At 43.0% G+C, this 23888-nt stretch overlaps 2 long non-coding RNA genes across 3 annotated transcripts in view; both read left to right on the top strand.

Annotated features, from left to right (window-relative positions):
* Window positions 1–6593: 6593 nt before the first annotated feature.
* Window positions 6594–23888, top strand: part of LOC147753322 (uncharacterized) — a 26907-nt gene continuing 9612 nt past the window's right edge. The window contains exons 1-2 of the long non-coding RNA XR_015311544.1: window positions 6594–7075; window positions 9976–10073. This is a non-coding gene — a long non-coding RNA (uncharacterized LOC147753322). The remainder of the gene's footprint in view (window positions 7076–9975; window positions 10074–23888) is intronic.
* On the top strand, window positions 13215–23191 carry LOC111261521 (uncharacterized). 2 transcript variants are annotated; one of them, XR_002681042.2, is made up of 3 exons: window positions 13215–13547; window positions 18896–18979; window positions 22326–23191. It is a non-coding gene; the product is annotated as an uncharacterized LOC111261521 (long non-coding RNA). The 2 variants fall into 2 exon arrangements; XR_015311543.1 differs by lacking the exon at window positions 18896–18979.

Below are 23888 nucleotides of genomic sequence, written 5' to 3'. Positions count from 1 at the left end.
TAACGAACTCGCGTCAGAGCCTATGCTTGGCTGGCTGGGTGCGTGAGCGAGTAGCAAACGCGACACTATTTGCTCCGACCGATTACAAAAGTCGACAGTTGCCAACGGTAGCTATACCTATTATCGCATTTGTCTGATCTGCTGTTTACGAGTATTGGTTTCGCCGGCTGCTCTTGTTGGCTGTGTCAAACTTAGCCAGCAGCGTCCTGGTCAATGGGCATGTCGAGACAGTTGAAGCTACTAGCGCATGCTGCTGACCACGTGGGCAGCCTCCGCACGGGCTCGCCCTGCGCTGGATAGCGCTGCCACTTCTGTGCAAGCTTGCTGCTGGAAGGTTGAGTTTTACGGATTTGCTGAAAGTAGCGGTCTCGCTCGGCGGCTGGCGTCATTGCATCATTGTCCCATTGACCTGTAATGTTCGTCGTTTTATTATTATTTTAGTGAAGCGTAGCGTCATGGACATCGGACGACGCAAGCGAGCAGTAAACTGCAACGCAGGCCATGCCGGCTGATAATCAGGAACCGACTGGTTGTGTTGGGTCACGACAACTGCACCAGTGGCGACGGCATAAGCAGCCATACAACGGTAAACACCAGTAGACAAACGCCTCCGGCATTAGTTAACTTCAACGGGACTATCTGTGTGTCTCCTGTGATGGCAGTAAAACTGTACTCGCCTGTTTGGTATTCGATGCACCGGCCCTGGCTCGCGGCGACAGCAGCAGCAGCTGCGGGAGCACTCCGATAATACTTGATCTCATTTTATCCGCATCTACGGCTCTGTCCTGCCTGTCGCGCTATATTGTTGTTGCTATGACGCGTCGTCCACTATGACCGCTCCCGCTGCTAGGAGAGCTGTCCCTCGAGTTGGTTTGTTCAATGGCATTTATTTGTACGGCCTGAAGATAAATAACGCTTCTCCTCTAGCCCGTATCAAAACGACGTTGCTATAAACGATGATAGTAATATCAGTAGTGAACGGGCAACAATAGCGGGTCCGTTTCGTAGAAAATTATGTTTGTTTAATTTGACACTCTTCGCCACGCAGATTTAAGTAAATAATCAGTCCTAGCAATGGGAAGCCTTGCCGCACGTGTAGCGTTCTTGCGTCGCCGAGGCGGGCGTATACTGCTTCCAAAAGGCCACCACTTAGTCTGGTCCGTTATTAAGTTTAACATATTTGGCGAAAGGACCTGTACCGCTAAACATGCGTTTCAGTACTTAGTATTTCACCTTCGTAGCAAAATAAATAAAACTGTCATTAATTAGTACTTTATTATAATTGTATTTTTTTTACATCGAGCTGTCCGCGTCGTCCCGTAGGTCTCTATATACATCTCTCTTTTAAACATAACAAACACTATCGAAATGAAATGGTTGTTAACTTATAGGACAGAACCTATCTACATCTAATACATTATGAGTACGGGGCAATGGACAGAAAATTGGAGCACTTCAAGATGCGCATCCCTCATACGATTCGGTTTATTCTTCTCAAACTCAAGGCTCAGATATGAGCTGTAACTCGTTCATATCTCTCTAGCCAAACTGGACACATGACTATTAAAAGCATGCAGCAGAGACGACCGGATCGACAACAGAATAAGCAAACCAAACGCGAAGATCGTTTTGTGAATATGAGCCATTGTAAGAGGTCACCTCCGCCATCAATAGCCGTCGTTGATCTATTCTGATCGTTTGTTCTAAGAAGTCAACATTTCTATCGCTGTTTAAATATACGCTTTACGACATACACAGCGAACCAGTGGATCACAGTTAAATTCTAACAAAATCGGCGTGTCTGCCGGAAGGACTGATCCAAGCTGAACGCAGGGAGCTATACACCCGTTAGCCTTACCTCACTGTGTATGCGTCGAAGTTAAACGCGTAATGAGACACAGTGTTTGGAACATAAACGACAGTGACACATTCATATTGTCATCGTTATGACCGTCATCGAATCCATAGAAGTCATCATTAATCCGGCACAGACGACTGCAGGGGTAACAATAGGACCTTAAGGTCAACTGTGTTTAGCAACTTCTATCAATAACGTTCGCTTTGTGTAATACTAAAGTGCATCAGGATATTCAGACGGGAACCGAATCAAGAACTGATGTAAGAAAAGTATAGTAAAATAATGTATAATAATAACATAAGAAAAACCAATCAGGGTCTTTTTCGTACGTTTTTTACGTTACGTATGAAGCGTAGCGTTACAAATCTAGCCTTTACAGTGTCATCATAATGAATATCTTACGGCATAAAAAAAAGTGAAATCTGCTTAAAAGCAACGCCAGTACACAGCCTATTCTAAAGTAGCAACTGACATGCGTATAACACAATCTGACGGTGTGGAAAATTGCGAAGTAACAAACACTCGACAACATAGCAATATGAAGCTACGTGTAATTGTTGTCATCAAATCTGCCTGATGCGCGAAGAGTGCTAGGTTCATGCCTTGGAAGGGCACTTCGATTCGTAGCCCTATAACGTATCTGGGCGTAGTAAGCTTCGGAACGTGTTCTGCCTTTAAAATACCGAAGCAAATGGTACGTTTATCAATAACAGGAGGTGAAATGAGTTGAGTACGTTTGTTGACGTCCACAATAACTATTGTGCAGTGGAGAGGCGTCAAATAAAACTAAGTGGGAAGTTATAGCAGGATTCGCAGTTTATGAATTCTACCATTTAGTGTGTGGGTCGCCGAAGTATCACGGACCAGGTAGTGACTGGGTCTATAAATTTTATGATGCTCGATAAATTTTATGCCAGTGTATATAGCCAAATCTGATGGTTGAACCAATCAGTAAACCACACTGCGAACTATTTTAACCATATATATATATATATATGTTTTGAGTTTTACGTCGAAGCATCGCTATTAGGCACCCTAACAAACATATTTACAGGCCGTTTATAATATAAGAATGGTGCGTGATTCACGTGAATTCCTCGTGTTTGTTTATACATACATTTTATATAATCGATACAATTCGTGCAAAAAAAAACATTACTGCTATCAGAATTTTAGGCGGAGAAGAAAACACAAAAAGAAATTGAATAATGGCTGTCGTAACTGTTATCTGGAATTGAAAATAACACAGACGAGTGGCACTAACAACTGTCGTTTTCTAAGTTATAGTACTCTAGTAACGATAGTTACATTAGTCCATAACTTACTATATAAACGTGCTGTTTTCTTTGCCCTTGTTGGTTATTTTCAATCTTCGCTTTGTACGTTATTTACACTAGATTGAGACAAACAATTACAAAAGGAGAAAAAATTCGATACAAAATGTTAATTTCTACGTTGGGAGATGATAAAAAAAGTCGGCCGCGTTCTTCAACCATGACATTATTTTTTCATTATAAGAATGTGGAAACGTGGCACTAATCCGCAGTCGAGTCTAGACATCAGCGCACGATTGCGTAAATAATGCTGGGGTACGATGCTTATCATCATGATACGACGTGCCAAAATTATGACCATAATCCGTTCTTTCTTTGATCTGGGTCAGAGGCAAACCGACCCTACGGCCCCGTAAAGGACACTGTGCCTATTTTTTTTTTTTTGCTTAGTGACACATTTGGTCGCTAGAGGCCATTTGCAAGTGTTAGCGAAAATGTCTGGTCACCCCTATCTACAAAACATTAACTCTACGTAATGACTATGATGTTTTTCATTGAAGTTTCGAAACATGAGATAACTAATTCATTTTTCCGCTATTATCATTTACCCTCGACTTTAATTTTCTCCACGTTATTGTTTTGAGTCATAATTCTAATCCTTCATTGGTTAATGCAAAAAAAAAAAACTGTATGAAAAAGAATTGATGTTTCTCGTCTCTTTTGTTCGCTACAAGCAAGAATAAAGCAATTCGAATCTACGGAAAGCCTCGAAAGAGATCTACGGCAATTAGAGTCTGCAGGCAATGCCAGCCATGACAGTATCATCTGTCGAATGAATAGCGAAGAGGACGAAGGAAGTCCTGGTCCTCCTGTTCTGGCCTTTCTTCTTCTTCTGCAAACTCAGTGAATTCGGCTCCTACTACCGCCGCCGCCGCCGCCGCCGCCGCCATCCTCAGTGCTTTAATGAGGACAACCACCAGCGACTCACCGACAAACGGTCCCGGCGGAAGAAAGCCCTTCTTTGACTCCGCCCCTGGTCTGATTCCCCTCCCCTCTGTCTACTGTTCTCTTGCTTTCCTGAAACAGCCTACGTCCTCTAGTAGCCACGAAAGCAGGCTACTTGCCATTCCTCGCTGGCTAGTCGCGCTATTCAAAATGCCGAAATCGGCAGAAAGTCGCAAATTTTAATTGTGCACTTTTGCCTTGAGAGACAACTGAGAGATGGAGATGAGATAGCGTACGTACAAATGAGCCAGTGAGAACGGAGATGACAAGAGTACGACGGGTGTTCTGTTCAAGCGTCCTGGTCCTGGTCCAGCGGGTGCTGACTGCGGTAGATGATGTCGTAGTTGACCGACCCTTTTCGTGGTAATCGTGCCACCAATAGCACCACAACAGTATATTGTTAGTGAACGTCCGCCGTTCCGTCTCACCGTCTCTCTCCCTGGGTTCACCCTCGCTCGCTCTTCTCCTTCCAGAGGTCGTGTAAAATTAAGCGCCGCAGTTTAGGCTGCACCGCCGCCATTTCTTTGCCAGCTCCATGCCTGGTTAGAAGCAACTCCTCCTGTAGCGCTAGAGGCTAAACCGACCGTCAGGTAGGGGAACAAGGGAATGAAGGCCAAGGCAAAGAAAAGACAAGCTAGATCGAGAAAAAAGAGGAAGGTCTTAAACGTATAACTAACCCGCGATGTGCTTATCGACAGAGAAAATACGGAGATATGTTTCGTGGTATAAAGTAATATATGTAGTATAGAGCTCTTTGGTAATGCGGCGACGATAGTAGTCAGTCGTGTTTTTGGGTGTGGCTCACGAAGCGTAGCGACAGGTCGGCGGACAAACAGGCAGGCAGAGGCAGCAAGAGAAAAAATAATGATAACCCTCTACGACGCTCGATAGCTGAAAACCGGCCCCGGACGAGGTGTTATTTGGCATACTGTTATACAGTGCTGATGGCGAATTCAATTAGCGAGCTAAAGTGTGGTTTTCGTAAAGTATCATCATTTATTGCTCTCATACATTGGCATCATCTAAAAGTAGGGCAGAGAGTACGCATTTAACACCGTTCCAACAATGGCAAAAGCATCTACGACAGTTGCGCATACTGGTAGCGAAAGATTTATGTTGGATCATTAATAACGTTAATTCCTATAGGAGCTAAGCAATACATTTCTCTTAACCTTCGTATTGTTTCAGAGGTGGTATAGGTATAGAGAGGTATAGGTAAACGCACGAATAACACACAATTTCCAAAAAAAAACTTGAAATTCGACTTCAGAATTCAGTTCCCCTCAGTATGCTTTGTAATGTAATATAAAATGTACATTCTAAATCATTGGAAACATCGGTGGCAAATGTTCCCATGGTTCTTTTAGGAAGATTTAGGCAGCGGATTTAGGTAGATACGAAAATATTGATACTGCCATCTGTCTCGACATGTACACCTAATCAATAATCGTTAAATTTGCGGCGATAGACGCTACTCAAATGCACATCTATCATGCGATTCGCCCAGTGGAAGCTCATGTCCATGCTTCTAGCAGATCTTCAAGAAACAGTATTTCCTAACTTGGGATCATTATGAGAGACGGGAACTTGAAAATGGCCCTTAAATCGGAATAGACAGTTCACCGTATATTTATATTATTTTTTTTTTTTAATTATTAAGACAGATAGCTGATTAAGCGGCTTAAGGAACAGGTTTCTTATTAGTGACCTAGCTGATTCTAATCACTTTTAGGTCGATGCATGAGTAGGTTAGCGTAAAAAGAAGCCGAGCTTTTGACACTATGCTGCATAAACAGCTATAGTACCACTGTAGCGGCTTCGAAGTACAGCTGACGAAGGGACCAATAAAGCCTCACTAGCTCAGGTCGACTTCACATTTATCTACGGAGTGCAGCATGCATCAGATGAATCTACATATTTTGTAAAGCGAACTTAATCATTTCTGGTAGAAGCGTTTTTGAAGCGCGAAGATCGATCGCAATTAGCCAATGACACAGGCTAGGTAGGCTGGAATTTTTTAGCTTTGGACTCAACCACATACGCGGAAAGGTGTCCGCCATCGTACTTCAATGACCAGCCAACACAGTATAGAAGACACCATCTGATTAGATCGGTAGCTATCCGGCCGGACCCTTACGGTGCCCGTTCTCGGTTAGTGTTCGTTCGCTCGCCATGGCACGATCGATCGCAACGATCTTTCGGTCCCGCCATCGACGCTCATCATCTCCTTCGTTGTCTATCGGCGATATTGTCGCCAGCAACAATCTGTTGCTGTTGTTGCTTCTCTTCGCACAGCCTCTTATTGGCGCTGCTGCCGCTGTTATGGCAATGGAGGCGGCCCGACAGATCGGCAGGTCACTTCTGCACCACTCCTCGATCTTCTCTCGCCTCGTGTTTCTGCGCATGCTGTTGTTGGGTCGTCGACAACGAAATGTTCGTTACGGCTTGCCCCCTCGTCTGCTCTGGCGACCGAATGTCGCTTCTGTGATTTTTTGCTGTTTGCATCTCTAGTCGCCGGCATAGCCGTCGACCGGTGGCGGCAGCCATAACGCTCCGATTACGAAGATTAACTTGTTTCGTCTCTTTTCCTCCCGCTAGCGCTGCTGCTGTTGCCGCTACTGCTTTCTGCTAGCGCTAGACAAGTGACTGCGTCTGTGTGTGTCCGAGTGTCGATATAGTGCAGTTGACATGTGTTGTTTGATGCTTATTGCGTGTGTGTATCTGTTGTTGTTGTTGCTGCTGCTGCTGCTGCTGCAGCTCTGTTTGTCGCGTTGCACGTATTATTGCCACCTCGTGTTCCGATCGTTATCACCCAGGCACACACAAGGGAACGCAGACATAAACGTCTCCACATGTATCGATCGTTCATCACCCTCCACCGCGGAACAGCGACGGCGAACTTGTCGTCATTGACGTAAGGGAAAGATCGGAAAAGACGGTACGAACTTAAAGTAGGCACGAGATAAAGTACAAGTCCTTTAGCAGATCAATTAATAGTTAAGGACAACGGCGTGTCGCATCTCACAGCGTCTAGTCGCTGGCGAAGACCCTCTACCTCGATATGAAGCGCATGCGTATTTCATTAGACAACGAATAAGGAAGCATTCCATTGTGGCATCCATTAAGCAATCCGTTCGTATGAAAGCTTCAAAAAATGAAAATAACGACAGCATTATCTTCGCCAACATTATTCAGCCTTAACGACAGATAAAATTTGCATTTAATAAATCAGAAAGTGTGACGAGGCCATACACAATTGTCTTACTAGGTCTTCATGTACTGGTCAACGATCAGATGATGATATTGCCATCAACATTGTTTGACAACGACGCCGCTAGAGACAAGTTCGCAGTCATTCAGCTGTAGCAGATGATATAATTGTGCTTCAGAAGTTTGTATCGTTCTTATTTGTCATTAGACGCAATTATAAAATCCAGCTTCCGTTCCGACTTCCACTTAACTTGTTGTACCGTTTTTACCTTGAGGCTGACGGTCGGAACCGTATTGATTTTCTCTTTATTTTGCGATCTTTTATCATTTGTCTAAAAATAAAATGCGTATGTATGTTACGGCTTTTGTTCAGACAGAGAATTAAACGAAACGTATCGTTCCGTAGCTTTTTTTTTTTCGTAAATACAAGTTAGATTTGCCTCGCTCGATTGTTATTGCCTGATTCGTAACGGATCACACCAATGAAAACAGATCGGTAATTTTTAGGTTTTCGCTTGAAAATGTGCTGGTTCCGGCAGAGGTTTCTGACCCAGCTCGTATCTAGTTAAGTTAGCCTTGACAGTAGACAATTTCCCGGAGGGAAGAATCCGCGCAAGCCGCTCTTCAAGCACTGGACGTTGATACTGGTCAGTTCGATGCACGAGCCCAATTATCGTCGAAGTCTTACTAGTCATAGTAGAGTGTACGCAGTTTTTAACCGTTATCATAGGCTACATTCGTCATAGCCCACACCCATATAAGATGTTCCGATCGAAGAATGAAAATAGCAACTAGGATGATATAGATTTAGAGTATTTCCTCCTTCCTCCTTCCTTAGAGTATTTTGAATCTCACGAATCATACAAGTCCAATAGTGCGCCTTAATGCATTACGAGTCCCGCTCATGAAAAAAAAGTCTAAAATAAGAAGATCTATCTAGAAGTTTCTCATCTTGAAATCATCATTTTCCATTAGCTGAAAGCAATCGTTCGTTTGGCAGAAAGTTGACTCCCCGCAGAGATCCGAAAGCAGTCGATGCACTGTTATTGTCAATGTTGTCTGCAACCCCATCTTAAGGTATAACTATTTGTCTAAGACTAGTCGTGGGTAAAGCTTCTTTGCAAAGACAGCGAATCAAAACTACTCACCTGAATCTTATCGAGCTTAAAATAACCTATGGAACAATAGACAGTGATTTTAGAAAATGCTCGAAGAATCATGATCTGTAATAGATGTAAGCAATACAACCCCCTAACACGATGGTAAATGGTATTCCGCCCCAACGTGTGCGGCTACCCATGCATTCAACAATAAATAATGAACGTATTTTAGCCTGAAAAATGACAGCTGCTGTTTTCAGTGTCGTATTATCATACTTGATGATGGTAAACACCCGTTATGATAGAACCTATCTTGTTATGTTGTAGCTGTCGTGCATAAACAATGAAGATTGTTCGCTAACGCTAAATTAGCATGACTGTTTTTATGTTTCTAGTCTGTACACGTAGAAGCTATTAACGCTCCTGTTTTTCCTTGCAGAATGATTTTTTTTACTGACAGCATTAGTGGTCCGGCGGCGGTGGTGGTGACAGTGATCTTTTACGATGAGATTCGTACTTCGATCGCTATTGCCTATCATATTGCATATATGTACATCGTACAATGCATGCTATGTACGCGACGATAAACAGCGAAGAGTAGAAAAATCCTTGTTATCTTATTACAGCCTTACGGAGGTAGCTAGTCTGTAAATGGGCGCCGATGGAAATTGTGCGGCATCCATAATAGTATCGATATCGCCTACTAATACGTCGTCCGGGATAAAGGCATCGCTATCTTCGACACGATTTTAACTATTCATACTGTTAGTATGTTGCTCAACCAAACCAGAGGGTAAATCGCACGGACATATGATAGATAAATACCTGAGGAGCGTTCCCTTGTTTATGGGAAAATTCTTATTAAACAACGTGCCATTGTTCAAGTGTCCTAAGCGCGTGCTATATATGTGTATAATATAACTGCTTCGTTTGGACGACGACGACAACAACGACAACGACAACGACAACAACGACAACAACAACAACGACGTTTCGAAAAGTCGCTATAAGAGCATCATAATCTTAGTAGGTAAATGCACAAGGACATCATTAAGAAACAGAAAAAATCAAGTCAGAGGAAACGAAATCGACAGGTTGAGAAAAAATCATACAAAACTGTCGGAAATAATACGAGAGCTCCGTTCGGACGATGATAGGTCTGCTTATAAATAGTTTAGTAAAATAAGCAGAATCACGCTCGACTCCCTCTATTCACCTGAAATACGAAATGGAGCATCTTTTTATGATGGTGATGTAACCAGGAGAGATAGGAACAGCCGAACAGTTACGGAACATGCGGAAAACGTGGACACGGACAGACAGACAGACAGACAGATAGATGATTTGTATATCTGTGGGTAACCTCGCAGCAGAGTCCATTACATGAGTCGAGAACTGCAGTGTTTAGTTCATTAAATTAGTTCTTTAGTTCATTAAATGGTTTACTTGCAAGATCTACCTAGAAGTACTATTAAGCAGAATAGAAATGTTTCATATTAAAAAAATATTGCAATTAAACTTTTTTCAGGGTCTCTGACAACCTAGTGACCGCGCAGGGGACTCAAGGTCTGAAATACCCCCGCTGCAAAAGATGCGAGGTGCGCTTACATCGAGGCGTCACAGCAGGTATCATGCTCATTATGCTTGAATAGAGTAGGCTAGGTTTTCTAGTTTAGGCCGACTCACGGTTGTTTTAGGACATCGAACAATATTTTAGTTGAATGAACGTTCACATTTCTCCTGATCATTACGACCCGGAAAAGAATTAAGCTCTTTTTCTCTATTATACGTGTTTATCAGAACAAAAGTTGAAGTTCGATCTCGTTCGAGATATGTTACGCTGTGCATAAGCTGCGCCGGAGCGGACATGGTGACGGTGGGCGGGATTTCAGAAATACACACACGCGCTGGAACGAGCCGCTACGTGTGAATGTTGGCTGACGTGAAAAGGCACGACGCTAAAAAAAAAGTGACAACGCAATAGTATCCTTGTGTTTTCGCATAATTTTGACTAAAGGAGGTGTCTCTTCTGCCGCGGCCACTAACCGATTTACGTTATCGTTTGCGTCGTCGTACGTCTCGTCAATGACGCTTCTGTTAGCTCGATCTCTCTTGACTGACTTGTGTTTAGCCGTTTTTGCTCGTTGAATTTCCATTGTTCACGTTCGTTCTGTTTCAGGTTCTTGTCCTTCTTCAGCGACATTCCTTTTGTGTTCTCTCGTCCTTCCTATAGTGTTGTAGGTGATAGTGAAACCTTGTTCGCTACTTAACTTGCGCTCAGGGCTTTTGGTCTCTCTTCATACCCAAAAATGTATCCACAAACGCATATACTTGTATGCATGTACATAAATATTTATGCATCTATGGTTCGGAAACAGTCCGGGATCAACCAGTTCCAGCGAATCATATCCATCCATATTTGTGTCCCTGTATATCGAGATGCGTTCATATCATCGTCTTCTGCAGCCATTGCCAATCTCTATTCTGTCCTGCACCTATTCGCTTTCTTCTGCGACGTTCCTGTCATTCTCTTTACCCCAAACCCCACTTCTGCAAAAAGGCCTTTGTTCTTTTTTGTGTCGGCAACGCGCTCTCTCTCTCTCTCTCTCTCTCTCTCTCTCTCTCTACACTTCTCACTTAGGCCGTTTGGTCTCTTGCTTCGGGCTAAGCAAGCGCAAAGCTTCTTCTTTTCGCTGACGTCGTCCTTTGATGATATGGCCTGCTTCGTTGTTGGCTTTTCGACCTGCTTACTTCCTTGCTAGCTACATCCGCTACCCACCGCCGATACGTCCATGCATTCGCTATGTGATGTCGTTCATCCTTGCTTACTGTCGTCATGCTGTTGTCGTTATCGTTGTTTTGTCGTTCACTTGAAGCCAGCGATGTTTCTTGTCTTATTCGTTGCTCGAGGGCACCATCTCCAAGACATGTCGGTAACCAAAAAATGTCAGATAGTGTCCATAGACAAGACGCCATACCAGCACGTAGCACACAACGACGAAAGGAAGGCCGTAGCTGTGGCGTTTTCGTTTTTTACAGAGGCGCACTAAACAACCGACAACGAGTGTATAAAGCAAGTAGACGGAGATACAGCAGAGTGAAGGTGGTGGCTTGCCCCTGACATCCCAGTTTTGATTAGTAGTAGTTATGCTTTCATTTAGAGCAATAGGTGACAATATATATATGTATATATATAATGTACGAAAGAAATATTACGTTGAAATTTACCCATCTACACTTCAATGCATTATGTATATAGCCAAGACGACAAACATCACCAGCGCAATAGAAGGGATAGTTGAACCGATTTTCTCAGGTCAACTGTGTAACCAGTTAGATATTATTTTGGAAAGATTGTTTTTATCTAATATCAATTATGCACTAGGCCACTCAAACCGTAAACAAGTCCGAATTTTAATAGAGTCTAGCCATAACTCGTGGTGTGTTGCATGGTGTTCTACAAGTTAAACTTAATTATAGCCGACCTATGGTAGAATGGAACGCTTCTGAGTTTCTACATACGTCCAGAAGCGTTGCTACGCATTACATGTAACACGGTCAAACCCTAGCATGAAGCTAGCTAGAGGATCTCACTCAGGCATTCTGGTGCTGCTATCGACTCTAGTCCGGCTGTAGTAATCGCTGACCCTGGAGTACCAATATGCGTCGCTGAAGTGACTACCCTTGCTCCGTTTTGATAGATCGAATGGACTACGCTACTTGATGCCTGGACACGGTTAGAAGACAATGTGGCGACACGGACAGATGCAGATTTCTCCTTCCTTTGACACACCCTAAACTGGCACCAGACAGAGCAATAGGTAGCTACTGGTTTATCTCTGTTCTCAACTCACATGTATTACAATAGTAAATTTTTTAACTTGATACAATTTTTATGCTACGTTTTCTCTCTCTCTCTCTCTCTCTCTCTCTCTCTCTCTCTCTCTCTCTCTCACTCTCTCTCACTCTTGTCCGCCCTTTTTCCTCTTTCTCAAGCGGTTGACTTCTGCATGCAATGGTCGGAGAAAATGCTGTCGATCCGTCTAATTCGTCATTTGATTCTACCCGGCCAACGTCTAAAGCTGGCTAACACTTGAGACTTGTTAGGCGAATAAAGCGGTGATTTCATCCCGTCTGGCTGCGCCGGCAGACACAGGAGGACAGTTAAAAACATCCTGCAAAATGCAAAAAACACAACAAAAACATAGAAACGATTCTCAGACAAGGCGTGCAGCAGACGCGAAATGACTGAAGACATAAGATTGCCAACGACAAATGCTGCGTGAGGCGCCTGGCCGCTCAAGCCATGCGTTACATACACACACATGAACGGCGGAACGACAGGTTCAACGTGATTTTCGGGCAATTGCAGTAAAAGCAGGAGCACTTGTCGTTTGGTAGGGGGTGAGGTTTTCCTGCCTCGGTTAATGCGGCAAAAGTTTAATTTAGTAGTAGATGCTATACGCTATCTACGTTATACTTTCTCTAACGTGAACCAAGAAACAAATAATTGATTCTAGTTTATCTTTCGTGTTGTGTTTGACCAATCGGCTTGTGCCAACGTCGTTGCCACTTTTAATTGCCGTGAGGTGCTGTACGTGAGGTTTGTCTTCTAACTGAGAAAGGGATTATCCTGAGAGAGAGAGAGAGAGAGAGAGAGAGAGAGAGAGAGAGAGACCAGCTTTTACGGAAGACTACGAATTATTCGAGACCATTGTTTTCGCGATGTCAACGGCTGCAATCATAGTCTAACTATAAGAAAAAAAGGTTAGCATGACCCAGCGGCGGACGGGCGGGCGGGTAACCTTCTTAGAATATCTACTGTACAACGGTTCGTGTAGGCTTTCGGTAAGTGTCTGCACCCGCCGCATTCAAACGACCAAGCAAGCGTCAATCTCGGCGTCAATGTCAAAGACAAGCAAGCGTCAATGTCAAAGACAAGCTTTGCATGCCCGGTCCTCTGCTTCTTCTAATCTGTTATGTCTCTCAACCGTTGGCGGCTAACCAGAAACGTCGAAGTGCTTTATTTAGTTCTGATATATAAGGGAATACAGTTTTACCCACATTTACGCGTCGTAAGTACGACGGACTGCTTTATATGTAAGTATATGTACTTTATGTTATTGTTTCTTATGTAAACATATGTCACATATGACTGAAATTGTATGATATGGCTGAATGATCTACTATCACTTTTCATTCCATGCCGTTAGTGTAAATAACGCTGGGCCACTGGTTAAGCTCATCAACCATTGAAAGCAATTAACTGAGCGTTGTTCAGGCTTTTTTCGTGTTAGTTTAGCTCTTTCGTTGACAATTCGTACATAAAATTGGCATTCCTTTTCTAAGGGTATCATCTTACTACCAAAAACACGAACGAAGACATCGTTTATCCTAAAAACGTGTTACTATGGCAAACATGCCACCGCTAGCACTACTGAATAATTGACTTAGGGTTTCTTCTTACTAAATTTTACCATAATTATCCACCTACTGGGATAACTCTACACGTCCATTGGACTGCATCTATTAGCGATGTGTTGTCATTGAGTCAGCACGAAGGTAATTTGAAGGAACGGACCGGCGCTGATTTGACGCCGGTGAAGTCATTTCGTCAGCCACAGCAGTAGCAATAATAACAGTTAAAATACCTACAGATCGTTGTATCAGTGCTCTTCACTTAATGATTACTATAGTTTGCGCCATCTTGCCGACCCGTTTACCGGGCCGCCGCCGCCGCCGCCGCCGCCGCCATGATATTGCGTGTGCATATATGTATCCGGCTCATTGTGCTGCTTTAGTTACATCAAAGTTCACAGCATGGCTATCACGTTCAGTAGTGTCCAACCAGTTGAATAGTATTTTACTCGTATTATGATCATAGCAGTGCGTGTTTGTAAACTCTTCTTTTCAACTCAGGATATGGTGCTGCCGCTGGGTAGCTTACATACTCTGCTGAAGAGCTTCCGATTCTTGTCTATCTATCTGCCTCTCTTCCTTTCATGCCGTGTGCTCTCTGCCTATCTACCAATGTCTTGTTGGCATCCTTACTTAATTTTGATCTGATAATGTAACTACGAATCGCGTGGTTTTTCTTTGTTTTTTTTTTTGCAATTGAGGGCGTGTTCGCTCGCAGAGGAGGCTGCTATTATCGTTAGTGCTGTTGCCGTAGATGCAAAACTATTTTGTTTTCACTGATTACTGCTGCTACTGCTGCTACTTATTATTACCGGTAGCAATGTTGTTGAGGTAGCTGAGGTTGCTGTTGCCGTGATGTGTTTACTTCGCACATTGTTATTTTTTCATTCGGCTTACGTAGTTGTTATTGTTGCTGAGGCTCGTTTGATCTATACGGTGACGCCTCTTCCTTCCACTTCTACTTCGATCTAAACTAGTGTTTCTACTGCTCGCGGCCGCCGTCGTCACAGTGTCATAGGCCTTACTTCACGCTCGTTGTCTTCGACTTCACAAAAGTAGTAGACAATATCTTAATCGCACGCTTGCTTTTAGCACACAAATTACGTGTGTGTAGCACATTGGCACTAGCAGGACAGAGGCTAGCGCCGAAACTACAGACGCAAGAGTGGCCAGCAGCAACAACGATAAAAACAACAACGACAACACTAACGCATCGTGTAGCACTGATCATCGTACCATTCGTATTAGCAATGTTCTAGACCGTCATTATCGAGAATTTTCTTTTTCGCTGCGAGGTTGTTTGTTACAGCGTTTGAACCTGCACACAGATGCCCCAATAAACCGACAAGTTCTGCTTTGCTCAATGGGCATGCGAACTGGACCTTCCCCCAAACTACAGGCTTTGATTTAACTTGCGAGAAAAATATATGTAAAATGCATCATGGTAGGTATGATAGGTTAGCAGACTACGTGTGAACTGCGACGTCTCGTAAGCGCTAAGGAAAAATATCTTCCGAATTATAGGCACATCGACGCTGATATGGGAACGGCTGCTTTAAGTGTCCTAGAACTGCAAAAAACCACCATCATTATGACCGTTACGTTCAAATAATGCAACTTTACGTTTGCGTTTGAGACGTTCCGCTAAGCATCATCTCTATGATACGTATTTCTGTCCGCACCGAATATCAATGCCCTACTAACAACAATCTCTCAGGCGATTAAAAGAGAGCACATTTATATTTAGATATTAATTACCATTTTGACGTTTAGAAGACCCCTGTTGGCTTATTTTGGCAGCCCTTCAGTTCCATGTCAATGAGAAAGACTACAACATACGTATAGACAAAGCAAAAAAGTAAAGATCAATACAAGTCAACGTGCTGGCCCAAACAAGAACCCGAATAAACTTATCTCTCGTTCGCCGAGCTCATTTGAAATTATTGGTCTTTCTCTCGATATAGCGCTATATATATTTTTGATTATCTAGCTATAAACAATGATATAAAAAGACATTGAAGCCCAGAACTCTGTGCAGTTAGCACATGTAAACAATAAAAAAAAGAAATAGACTATATCTGTTCAATGAGTTTAGCGAGTCGAGCTGCTATAGTACTATATGTATTCCGTAGCAGACCGTCGCTACGCGGGTAACCTCATAAAAACAACGGAACATAGATTAGAGCCCAGCGGCGCATTTTGTAACAAGCTGTCAAAATCAATATGTCAGAAGGACTTGCTTCCCATCGGCAAAAAGTTGATAAAACTGTGACAGGTGTTGAGATGAGATTCGTGACAAAGACGAGTAAAACGCCGGATAAATGATAGGAATAAACGCAGAAGCAGTGAGTTGCTGCAAAAAAATTATAATGAATAATTATGTAATCTATGGTCAAAAACAAGTGGTAGCACCTGATATTGGCATAACATCATATGGATGTTCTAGGTATTTGTCGGCAATTTTGGTAATGTGGTCCTATCACAGGAACGAAAAGTTGGTCTAATATGGCACCGTGGTGGACATCGACTTCCAGCGAGCGATTTTAAGCTCGATTTCACTAATTCTAACACTGCAAATGACCAATAAGTCAGCAGCACATCCGAGATGCTTCGTTAGGGGGTACTAAACAACTTAATGGATAATATCAAGTAATAATGTGGCTCTGCTTTTGCTACTGATTACACAACTCTTAAGCTTTCAGCGTCCTTCAGACAACCAGGTGTCCCATCGCTACCACACGTGCTGTTACACGGCAGTATTTAACGTGCCTTAATCCTTCGCAGCTTCCTAAGAGATACCTCAAACCATGTTGAAGTCAACGAATGCTGGACAAGGGAACAAACGGGCGTTGACTAGATGAAGGGTTTTTATCACTTCAGACCGAATAAGTTGCCGTCTTGCTATCTTTCGATATAACCATTTGAAAAGTACACTCGCTCTTTTACATTTCCCTTGCTTGTATTTTATAGATTTAGGATTTTTGACAGACATTTCTATGCAAACATTACGGCCAAAAATCTCCCTAAAACCCCTATTCGAGGCTTGGCCGTGGTTACTACAATGCAGTGCCTTCGACAGGCCAAAAGTATCGTATTCAGGCGAATTCGAGTGAAGTGTACGCATTACTGAACTAACAGCGCTTGCTCTGAAGATCGATAACCGATCTTCTTGTAATGCTCCAAGTGAGCCACTTCGTCGACAGCCGATGCATCAACTTGCCATCGTAGGCCTATAGCTTTGAAAAGCGTACCGCATTGTAAAGCGTTCGAATAGAGCGAACGAAACCGGCTAAACTTGGACCCGCAACAGAGCTATTTCAAAGAATAAGAGCTTTTAGGGCATTGTGACAGGAGCGCCATGATCGAAACTAAGTAACCTAGCTGGGTAGGTTCCGTGAAATGATCCTTACTTGATCAAATGATGGATATGTGAATGTAAAAAGGATGGGAAGTCCTGGCCAGCGTTGTCGAAGCTCATATCGTATATTTTCAGTAAGGTTGTCAGTGAATACCGTAGTTCGTCATTATCAAATTAAACCCGATTGCCATAAGTGAACATCAAGTAACCTCGTCTCGGTCTGGCAGACGTAAACAAAAAAGAAAAAGGAACTTATCGACAAGTTATCGATAATCCATAATTGACGCCTGTTGCCCACAGCGTTTGCTTCATCGTGCGCTGTCGCTCGTTACTTTCTGTGTATTTAGGTTTGACGGATTTATTTAATTATGCATCCCTGTTTATCAGGCTTAGCAAGGCAGCGTTGATAACATCATTGTCATGTATGGCGATGCCATCTTTCAGGTCGGAACAAAACGCCCAATATTCGCTCGCGTACATTATCTAGATTTTGAATGTTCCGTCTATGCAAATGGCACCCCCAAATAAAGCTTTGCCTTCAGGTATGACGTGGTCTTATACGGGATATGCTACAAATGATAACAAAAATGAAAAACCTAAACAGTAAGAAACAACCGACAACGACAGTTGTACAAAGCAGCGGAGCTTCAACTAATCAATTCAAGAACCATAAGGACAAGTAACTTCGAGTAATTCAATGCTACCGCGAGGAAAAACCGTCGAAGTGATGGGTTAAACCCTTATGGTAGAACTAGACAACGACTATTTCGAAACGTCTATATGTCAACAAAGGTTTCTCCGAGCGATTGGCCATTTGTACTGTTGTTATATTGCTTATAATGAATATCATTGGTGACTCTACTACTATCAGTTAGCTGATGTGATACTTAATAGCACAGAAATATTGATGATTTTTAAATAACACCAGGCCCTGCTAGAATCCCGTGTTGCACTTGTTGTTGCGGCATTATAATTTTTTTTGCCACGATTGATATGTGTTCGGCCGTTGTTATAAAAGGGTGACAGGCAGGTCAAAAAGGGTAGATGAACAATTCTTTTGTTCTCTGCAAGTATAATAACTACACATGTGTCTACAAATATGGTATTAACACGGCGTCAAGCGAAATAGTCACAGCAGCGCAAGCAATCATTACCATCATCAGTCGAGAAGAAGTTTATGGGCTTCTTGTCTATCGATAGAAGTGCGCTATGACAGCTAAGCTATCGAAGTACGTGACGAAGGCAGAAAACTGCGCTCCATGGTTCGATTCCATGACACTGTTTTGTGACTGGCATCTTTTTCAACATGGCGTGTCGTGTGCGGTGTCGCTTAGACCGTCGACCTAATTTTCAGCTCTCCGCTGCCCTCAGGCACGCACGCGCATGGATCATAAAGGATGACATGGATAAATTATACTAAAAAATACCTTATGCAAAATTGTATATGCGTCTCAAATATGACAAACTTGCGGACGCCTATTGGGTGTACCGCGTGTGTTGTGTTTGAACATTTATATCTGTGGGCCGCCGTACCGTCGCCTGCAATTCGTAGATGAACGAAGGTTCTACTTATCACTCACTGGTCGCTCCCCCCTATTGTATAAAGGTCGTTTCCAGCAAGAACTTCCCGTTAATGGACGAGAGAGATTTACGCGACGATTTTGTTTTCTAGGTTGACAATCTTTTCCACATCGGTGACAGTGTTTCATTTGGAATTCAAAAGACGTCCACGAAGGCCTACTGGGTAGTTATGAAGGTATGGAGATCGGGCTGAATTGGCTAAAAGGTAACTTTCTTAGGGCAGGTAAATCTTGAAATAGATGCCGACTGATTGAACACAGTTCAGCTAGGAGCTAAGGAGCGGACTTGAGGAAACTCAGACACAGTCAATACAAGGAAGTAGTCTTCTGTGTTCATAGTGTATAAGTAAGCCTCTATGCACTATTAGATATCGGTATAGGGATCATCGAATTAAGTTAAACTATATAGAGATAAGACAGTTCTGTAGCCTTACTCTGCAAAGGCCAGCACTTTTCCGCAAACTCTGTAATATCATAGCATACATCAGAAACGACTGAGTATCGATTTAATATGGTCTGAACAGATGATGTAAGTACTGTGTTTACCTAATGAACTCTGTATGCTCGTAACGTTGGTCACTATCAGCGGCGGTCATTTTGTGTAGGGGAAACGATTCAACGATAATCACTGAAGTTTACAAGTTATTAGTTGTGCCGCATTAAAAGCAAATGCAAAAGTACTAGTATACTACCTAAAAATATTAACACAGGAACGTGTAAATCTGCAACACGAACAGAACGAGAAGCCACATACTTCGACAATCCTTGTTTCAATACCCTACTAAATCCAGTCGAACTACTCGGGTCTACCGCATCTGTGGACCGAAATTACGTTGCTTCGCTCACGCGGGTTGGCATGTTACCGTGCATCAGTATCGCGTTTTTGCTGCCACTTTTTTTTTACTAGGCTTCATAAATATATTTCCTTTTATTCGATCTGAGCATATTCTATGAGTTACATATTTTCAGGTATAGGACAGTCTAACCGTAATGAGTGTTACTGCACTTTTTTCGAGGTTTCTCAAACAGACCTATGAAAGCAACATGGCGATCATACAAACAGCCATTAATCTTCATAATAATATCCTATCGTGCTTGATTCTTTACTTTTCTCATGAGTCTTATTATTATTATTACCTGGTAATACTTTTTTCCAACGCTGAAATTTGAATTAGCGCGGCAGTATCCTTGTTAATTATGGTTTGCTGAATAGATAGCTAGGTACGCTTTGATATAGCACAGCCTAGATAGACTTGTATGATGGGTAGAGTAGCGTGTAATCTTTTACATCATATCTAGCGTCCTGTGGCGAGCACATTATGACGAACTTTCCTCATTGAATGATATTAGTCATGACGACGACGTGATGAAAAGAACGGGCAGCTTGGTAGTTTTAGTCCGCCTTCTGCATCGTTGCATGTACATTGTAAATTCTGAAGTTGCTCTTCATCCCTTTGCAACAAGAACAACAGGAAAGATTGATTCCGCATCATGCGGCACCCCTAGCATTGTCTTGCTACTGTAGTTGAAAACAATCTAGAATAAAAAAACTGACGATTTAGTCTATCGCGAGCCGATCAAGGATCTCATCGAGACCCATTATGTTGTATCGCTAATTAACGACAAGCCAACAGACGGCCAGGGTGGTCACCACTGAGTGCCATTTCAGCGAGAGCATCTTTTTCTCACGCTTCGTTAACCCGGATAGCCGGTGTCTTTCTTTGGCAGGATGTCGTTTCTTGATTACGTCAATCTATGATCCAAAGGAGGATCCTCGACCTGAACGTGAATTCGTTAAGCGCAGGCTGACGATCGTTCGCAACCGGTCAACTGAGCCATATTATCTAACCGTTCGGTTGAGTTTAGATGTTATTCTCCAATAATAAGGTGCAATGACACAGGATCTTTCGTATTTTTCACTTGACGATGCTGCCAGTCACAACGTTTTCACTGCTCGCCTTCTTTATGCTCTTTTTGTCTTCGTAACGGTTATGCAAATCTTCAGTAAAGTCCACCGCGCCAGTCACAGTCCCCTTTAATTGTAGATACCGTTGTTACCGTCATCGCCATTTGGGCTGTGCGCCGACCCTGCAGCCGTTATTGCTGCAGCGTTGTTGAACTGCGTTGGACGAACTGGTTACCCAATCATTACACAACGACTGGCCGGCCGACAAAATAGCTGAGGCCGCTGGTCGGCGCGAAAGAGGACCTGAAAAACGACTGAAAACACCATCACCAGCAGGACCTAAGGGGCCTAAATAGACGGATTCTACTCGCTTGTCGAGACGGTTCTTGCTTGAGCTGTTAACTTGAGCTGAGTAAAATTCCGTAGGCGCAATCGCTTTGGTCACTTCGATACGCAATATCGACGAAAATCTGCGACAGGATGCATGAGCATCCGTTGTTTCTGTTGTGACTGAAAGAGTCTATAGAAAAAATGCCACTCGTTCTGTATTTCCATGCGTGTTATGCCTATCGTATGAGACTAATTCACAATTTTCAACTATGCCATTTCGTCGCTCTATGATCCTTTCGAACACAATACAACAATGACCGAATAAACAACCGAAATTGCTCGTTTGTTGAGCTTGAAAACGCATAGGCCAAAGGTGCAAGTAGACTAACAATGTTTGTATATAGATAGAAGAAGCTGCATTATATAAACGTATTTATTGTATCAGATATAAAGCCGTGTACGCGCCGAACGAAATGCTCAAACGTCGGCAAGACTCAGATATCGATGATGGGCAGTAGATAATAGCAGGAAGCATTCACGGCGCTACCTTTGCGACTTGTTCTATTTCCTATCCAATTTGATTTGGATTACTATTATATGAATGTAAACACACGTAATACATACACACCTCTGTGTTTCGGCCCGATATCGCCGTCAGGCATTCTATCGGATGGCTGGCTCCTAGCACGTTGGTCGATGCCAGGATTCGAACTTAGACCATAACGTATCCCTAAGATTGGCGTGCCAATACGTTACCCACTAGGTCATCACGAAGACAGTACGTGCGCACCCGACGAGAACATGACTTCATTTTTAGAATCACTTAAAAAAAGAGAATAGCATGTCTCATGTTACCAAACAAATCGATCTAGTTCAAACGAACACACCGTCTGTATGTAATCCTGAAAATAAGCCTTCATCTTCCAGAGAACTGGATCCTCTGAAGTCAACCCCCAGCGAGTACATCTTATATTATCATATTAGTTAGAATTTTCGCCTAGTGACATGATGTTATTACTGCACGTGAGGTTCATATAGTAAAACAGTGACACGCCATATTCAAGTCGTGAAGCTCCGGGCAGCGCGATCTGAAAGCTTGAAGAGGACCGCTGAAAAACGCTCACGGCAACAATGAAACAATAAGATTAGGTTTCCTTTTCCATTTCTCTGCACTCGGTCCGTATATAGCGCAAGCTGTTAGCCAGTGTAGTGAATTGAGTGTTGCTTAATTTAACGACACTGTAGTGGTGTTACCGCATACGTAATAATTGTACTGATTGTTGCAGATAAGATCGGTACCGTGCGATAACGACAATATTGTCTGGTTCGACGATTCTTCTACAGCAATCGCATTGTATTCATCTTCATCGGCTCAGCTGCATTCAACTCATAAACGAACGCTATCGCACACGCAGAGATCGCCGGTGATAATGACGGCCCATGCTGATCCCGTACGTGATGGCCAAGGGAGCCAGACGTCATAGGCCAGCAGGGACAAGCAGTCAACCTCGCCAGATGCCCGTGCCAATATTATCAGTTGTAACCATGGCAACTGTGGCAGAATCAGGGACTGCGTCTACTACACGAGTCGTGTCTATTCTCAGTGTTGTTGTTGTTTCTATTGTTGTATGTTTGTTGCTTCATGACTTTTGTTGCATGACTACGAAGAAGCTCTGTTGTGGAAGACAGCCCTTCCACTGTCTTTGTTGATGTTGTGCCTTTATCCGCGGGCAGGCATGTGTCCGGTGCCCTTTCAGTATGAAGAACATACAGATTCCTTGGCCAGGTATCCGGCAAGTATGAACCCAAGTCAGATAGAGGATTTCCGGTTAAAAGTGTTGTCGAATACCGAATGCGATAGGCCACTCTACTACTTGTCGTTAATACATGCATTTTATTCACTGTATTCGTTGTGGTGTAGAGCTATATACTTAGATGTCAGATAAACCCAAGTTAGCTTTCGTATGGTGTGTTGATTGGCTTAAGAACAGAGGAAACTGCTATTTGTTTAACTTTACGCTGTTTCCTTAGACCGTATCAACCGGAAAAAGTAAGTAGGAGAAGGGGCAAAAAGGGCCAATGGTGGTCTTTTCTTGTTCAGAAGATATAGAACTGAGGATTAATTCAATCCCAGATAGAATAAACATTTATATGGCCGTGTGCATAAATCTGGTGAATTTTCATTAAAAGGACGGGCCTAAACAGGCAGACGAACAAGAAAGCCTTTGTTCTGTTAGTTGCCAGTATAGGTCACGAGCTTCTACCAAAGTGCTGTTGTTATACAGCCGTTCGGTTTGTGATGTCTTCGCTTTCATTTCGCAGCTGATCTGTGCTATAACAATAACACTGTTGCAAAGCTATCACGATCGATCATCACCAACAGGATCGTTGTTATGCTAAAAGCATTTTCTCCTAACTTCAGTCTTTGTTAGGTAATATCCAGCAACCTCCACGCGTCCCGTCAGCTCTGCCTTAGGAAATTCACAGGGATCGCTCTTGCCTTTGGACTTTTCTCTAGACTTGTTTCTATTTCTCATACTTGAGCCTTAAGCATGAGAATACCCTGCTGTGCACATCTTGTTTACAGCTAAACCTGTATGTGTAGATGAACAGATTTGATGCTCTATGGTAAAGCCTGTTGAAGCTGAGCGATCTTTGGCCACTGCCGCCATTTTTAGACCTGTCAATTGTTTCGAACTTTTATGGATGCTAGAAAGCTAGGTTTTGAACGTGCTCGTGGAGGCAGGACAACCTGCCTTACGCCCGTCGCAATTGGAATCAATAGAATTGTTCATCATCTGCAGTAAATACTTTCATGACGTGCTTATACCAACTTCAGAGGGCATAGC

This window comes from Varroa jacobsoni, unplaced genomic scaffold (assembly GCF_002532875.2).
Source record: "Varroa jacobsoni isolate VJ856 unplaced genomic scaffold, vjacob_1.0 scaffold_564, whole genome shotgun sequence".
In the NCBI taxonomy this organism is placed as follows: Eukaryota; Metazoa; Arthropoda; class Arachnida; order Mesostigmata; family Varroidae; genus Varroa; species Varroa jacobsoni.
This window is presented reverse-complemented; position numbering and strand designations above follow the sequence as displayed.